At 32.2% G+C, this 6,064-nt stretch overlaps 1 long non-coding RNA gene across 2 annotated transcripts; it reads right to left on the bottom strand.

Moving 5' to 3' along the window:
- Window positions 1–669: 669 nt before the first annotated feature.
- Window positions 670–4,882, bottom strand: LOC139858926 (uncharacterized). Of its 2 annotated transcripts, none has more exons than XR_011763112.1 (7): window positions 4,805–4,882; window positions 2,812–2,843; window positions 1,933–1,982; window positions 1,472–1,541; window positions 1,123–1,200; window positions 961–1,036; window positions 670–856 (listed from the first exon to the last, which is right to left on the bottom strand). It is a non-coding gene; the product is annotated as an uncharacterized lncRNA (long non-coding RNA). The 2 variants fall into 2 exon arrangements; XR_011763113.1 differs by having other exon boundaries at window positions 2,812–3,351; window positions 4,805–4,864.
- Between the last annotated feature and the right edge of the window lie 1,182 nt (window positions 4,883–6,064).

The raw sequence follows: 6,064 nt of genomic DNA on the forward strand, positions 1-6,064 counted from the left end.
CCTAAACTTTAAACAATATAATCTAAACCATAAATTCTAAACCTTACACCCTAAAATCTAAACCCTACGCCTTAAACCCTAAACTCTTTTAAATTATTTGATTTAAAAACTATATCTAAACCCTAACCCTAAACCTAAATCTTAACCTAAATTCTAAATCTAAACCCAAAACCCTAAATCTAAACTCTAAACCTTAAAATCTAAACTCTAAACCCCAAACTAAACCCTAAACCCAAAACCTAAACTCTAAACCCTACACCCTAAATCTAAACCCTTACCTAACCCCTAAAAACTCTAAACCCTAAGCCCTAGAATCTAAACCCTACACCCTATAATCTAAACGCTAACCTAAACCGTAAATCTAAACCCAAAACCCTAAACCTAAACCCTAAACCCTAAATCTAAACCCTAAACCCTAAGCTAAACACCAAATCTAAACCATAAATGCTAAATCTAAACCCTAAACCTAAACTCGAAACCCTACACCCTGAAAACTCTAAACCCTAAGCCCTAAAATATAAACCCTAAACCTAAACCCTAAACAAAGTAATTTGTAAATGGCAAAAAACTATATTAAATAAAATTAGATATAAGGCCAGGAAAATAGCAAGATGAGTTGACAAATAGTTATTTGTAGCAATAATATAAAGTGTCTTACCTAATGCGTTTTATGACCCATATGTATGCTTTAATAATTCCCAACAAAGGTCACCAATGTTTCTCTTGGTTCTTTGGCATAATTGATGAATATGCGATTATAAATGAGCGATGAGATCATATCCTACCCGCAAACATCATAAAGATGTTACCTTGATATATTGACGACATTAAATTCAAACAAGTGAGTTGTCACCTCCTGTATGCATTTACAAACAAACACTCCATGTAAAAGTGTACTTTTGGATTGCATTTACAAATAGCATTTTATAAATTGTATACAAGTATTTGCTGAAAACGTACCTCGAATTTTAAGACATATAGAAGAGTGACAAAACTTCTTTATTCACAGCATCAGCACTTGTTCAAATTTCAACCACTGTAGATCAAAATCCTAATCTCTTTTAAATTTCTACACTTTAAACCAATGATACACATGATGGCATCAATAGCAAGTGATCTTACCTTAGAGGTCTGAGTAGAGCTGACACATCAAGACCCATGTAAATCCACTAAGACAATGTGCTTCTTCTCCCTCACTGACTTTAAGAATATACTAATCGGTTATGGAAGTTTAACCAAAAAATTTTTTTTTTAAACATATAGTCAGAGTTTATATAAATGTGTTGAAATGAAAACTAAATTGTTAACACAGAGAATGGAAAACATATTGATTAAATTATAAACTTAGTACATAAGATTCCATTATCTTGGGTCATACTAGTTGTGACCAAACCTAATTAGCTAAACAAATACTTTGTTTTTTGACCACTCATTGAGGCCCAAAGCTAGAATCAAAAGACAAATAACTTACTTCACTTAAACTTAGGAGTACATCCATACAACGTTTCCTGAGTCGTTGCTAAGTGTTGGTTGGCATTTCCCTATAACCAAATAAAGAAACGTAACATAAAAATGGTATATAAAAATACAAATTCCAATAAAGGTATAAAAATCAAAGTTTTACCTACACGTCATTGTAAAAAAAAAAGACACTACCCAAAGAAACACCATATCAATAGCATACCCAAAAGTACAAGCACGATGTTGTTGTAAAATATAATAACAATAAAACAATATTAATGTCAATATCAAATACCCTTTACATAAATGTGTAAACTTGTTCTCTGAAGCAAATGAAATAAACAAATTAATAAATATCGGGTGTACCACATACTATTAGACAGTGATAACAATCGTACATGAAAACAATGTAATCAGATAAACAAACAAATTGTATATGTAAAATCTGTTGAACAACGACATCAATTTTACCTGGATATTAAGAGATCGATTGTCGGTCTTTATAAATCTGAATCTGAATACTGTTTTAAAAAGTAAAAAAATATAAAAAAAACCTGAATACGAAAGCAAAATTAACAGTTAAATGAATTAGTAGTTATCGTGTTAACATCGTCAACATCAACTTTCGAATTGTATGAAGTCGGAAACAAATAAAAGACCGTTGATCGAAACACTAAATTCTGCCAATGTCGCGAGCGATGAAAACTTATACCGATTCGATTTCAAAGATAACACTATCTATAATACCCTTTTAATGTAATTGTAAGAGACGAGAAAAAATAAGTACAACTTAAGCAAAAAAGGATAACCACTACACATGGTGATCTACAAAAGTTGTATGCATGTGAAAGATAAAAAAACATTCAGCATGTGCATAATAAAAAGAATGGCTTGACAATGTTCAAAATATATCACACACAAAATACACATGGTGATCTAACAAAGATCAATTTTCTCAACCAAGGAGACCAATGCCAGACTTGGTAAAGTTACAATTCCTTTATCAAAGGCAAAACCAAGTTTACATCATATATCAAACATCAAAATTGATGAACATGAAATATACTATAATAATCAAGTAGAGTTTAAATCTTAGGGAAACATGAGGCACAAATATAACCAGAACAACAGAAAATATAACGCTTCCTAGACGTTTAGCGCAATGACATTTATTCTAATAGAAACAAATGTCAAGTATTAAAGGACTTTGAAGCTTCAACTTTTATTAGCTAATACAATGATAAAGCCACAATCAACTAACAAAAAATATATGCAATTAGAAATGAGATTCATATCTAAAATAGATTGTTCTAAAAAGGATAACACGAGTTAAGAGAGTTAAGTAGGAACCTGTGAGATACTGAAGTCTTCATCAGAAGTATCTGCATTCATTATATGAATATCAATGAAGAGATCAACACGATTAATGCTTAAAAATCAGCATACTCATCTCGGTTTCAGCATACACATCAGCAGAAAAAAATGATTGTCATATCTAAAATAAATTGGTCTAAAGAGAAAATCACGAGTTAAGAGCATCCAATAACAATATGTGAGAAGCTTCACTCTACTTGAGAGGTATATTCACAACATCAACATATATCAATATGTGGCCTACTAAACTTCAAGCTTTCGACAACTCAGCCTCAACCTTTTTTGCTAAACTTCAAGCTTTACAACCAATGGTGTTATGTATAGAAAAATAAATTAAAAAATACAGAGCTGGAAATTGATGAAACCCACATAAAGCATATTGGGATGGTTCTCTCCTTTTCAGAGCAGCGATGTTACATTAGAACGTTGGAACATTTGTTGTTCTTAGAACGGTGTATCCATCAGTAATACGAAATAAACCGTCTTCCGATCATCTTTTTTTCATTAGTGCAAAACCTTTGATATGACGAACAGTTAATTCCAGGTTTTTTAGGAGCCATAATCATATGTAATAACACGTTTTATTTAAATTCAAACACTGAAAACTGAAAAATGAAAAGACACTGAAACGATTAAATCCCCAAATTTACAACGAAATTGAATGATGAATATCTTACAATTCGAGAACCATGACAACAATTTATTCAACGACAAGTCATGTCAAAATATGTTAGGCTATCCATTGATTTTTAACTAATAATTTAGTCACTATTTGAATGATGCTTTGCTAATCAACAAAAGACGTCAACATTGAAATCCAAGGCTTTTGCCTGAAGAGATGTAAGCATCTTGAAAAAGAAGCTCACCAAAGATTCGATTCGGTCGGGTTTTGAAAGAAGTGGTAGTGAAGAATGAGCTTGCAACTCCTCATCCATTTTAACCATTTTTTACAGAGTACAATTTTAACTACACTGATTCATATATGGTAATGCGTATATATATACTCATATATGTGTGCCTTCACTTACTAAAGGAGTAAAAATTGCCCTTTTTTCTCTGTTGACCGGACCAAATGAATTGAGTTTTCAGGGTAAATTAATGAATAGAGTTTTCTGGGTAAAGTTTGTTATACTCAGTCAAGGTTGGAGAACTCGGATCTCGGGAAGATCTCGTTTGGACATTTTTGAGGAGATCTCGGCATCTCGGAAAAATCTCGGGGAGATCTCGGACGTTGACTTGTGTTGACTTTCTAGTTTTTTTAATATAAATAAATATGTATAAATATATAAATATATGTATATTTATATGGATTTTTACGAGAAAATTTGAGAAATGAGCGAAAAATTAGAAGAAAATCCGAGAAATTGCCAGAAAATCCGAGAAATTACGAGAAAATCCGAGATCTCACCAAGAAAATCCGAGAAATCGTGACGTTGACCGAGATTTTAACCGTTGACCGAGAAATCTCAACGAGATGGGAAAATATTCTCGGCTGAGTTTTGAAACCGAGATCTCCCCGAGATCTGCCGAGAAATTCCGAGATCTGCAACACTGTACTCAGTCATAAGAATGAATCAAAGATTTATGTGGAAAGCCTGACCAAATCGGCTCTATTATGTCTGGGCTCTGTGAATTAACATCAACATGAACCCTAAAACATCGATTATGTGAAACGTAAAAAGTGCGAAGAGTGCAAAATTGATATACCTGATGTCCATGTAAAATACAAACAACACTGAAGAACCCTAAAAGGATTGAAGAAAGCGACAATTATACATTACCCGTGATCCTGATCTACTACTTTATCGAAATCGTAAGTAAAATTAGTTTGTAATTACAGACTGATAAAATCGATTATATAAAATTCGTTGAACAACATCGATCGATGAAGATTCACAATTATTAAACAAAAGCTTTGATAACATTAAACAATTGAACAAATAGTGAAGAAGATAGAGATTCAACAAACCTTTTGATATTGCAAACCCTAATTGCGTCTGCTTAATGCTTAGGTACGTAAGAATTCTTGCGAACCCTAATTTCAGAGATGGAATCCGGAAGTTTTAATCAAGGGTACTTTGGGTACATTATGAATTTTTTTTTATTTATTAGCTAATAATGAAAGATGATTAATTAGAGCCGTTGGATTAAGGGGTATTATAATGTAATTTTCTAAGAGAAAGTTTCTCAAACATTTATTAGCTAATAAATATTCTCTTTTAATGTATAGTCTCTTTTAATGTATAGTAGGATAGGATTATTATTATTATTATTATTATTATTATTATTATTATTATTATTATTATTATTATTATTATTATTATTATTATTATTATTATTATTATTATTATTTTTTTTATTTCAATTATATTTTTTTGAATCACTAAAAATGGCACCCCAGAAACTTCTTGCAAAGGTTGGTATCGAAGCGTTCAACACAAGAAATGAATGTTTATTAGGCGAGAAAGAAACGTCTCCTCCTATTGTGAAACAACTTTGCCACTATCAGTATGTACCTCAACATCCCATTGTTCATATTGTGGCACCAAAGTCTTACTATAGATTGTCGCAAGGTCAGTAGCATGCCAACAAGTTCCGTAGTGGTGGGAAGCTAGATTTCATCCATGAATCAATCTTTACATGATGAAGATACCAATAGGAATGAACTAGTATCCTTCTGCAATCATGTGCTTTTGGTGACTGTAAAATGAATTAGTTCCTATTGTGCTTGTAGTGAGGATACCAACCAGGGCCGGCCCGATGATTTTAGTGGCCCTGTGCCAAATTAAACTATGGGCCCCAAACACAAGATTTTATTTTTTAAAAGGCTTGGATATTGATAAGTACTTCGTATTTGTTTATATAGAACCTGGAACCTATGTTATCAAAAATAACACCTCTACAGTTCATATAAGAAACTTGGATATGTATTTTGGGCCCCCAAAAAAGTTGGGCCCTGTGCTGTTGCACAGGTTGCACACCCAATGGGCCGGCCATGATACCAACTAATTAGGTTCAGTGGCGGAGACAAGGGAGGACTGAGTGGTACTCATCCACCCTCAACAACCTACCAATGTTATTCAATTAATTTAATGCAAGTTACATTAGTTTGAGATGATTTGATGTTAGAAATATCATTATTATTATTATTGAAAACTAGTAGAAGAGAAAGAAATTGGTTGAAGACTAAAAAGAAATTACCATTCCCAATATAACTACTAGACAACAT

This window comes from Rutidosis leptorrhynchoides, chromosome 7 (assembly GCF_046630445.1).
Source record: "Rutidosis leptorrhynchoides isolate AG116_Rl617_1_P2 chromosome 7, CSIRO_AGI_Rlap_v1, whole genome shotgun sequence".
NCBI classification, from domain to species: Eukaryota; Viridiplantae; Streptophyta; class Magnoliopsida; order Asterales; family Asteraceae; genus Rutidosis; species Rutidosis leptorrhynchoides.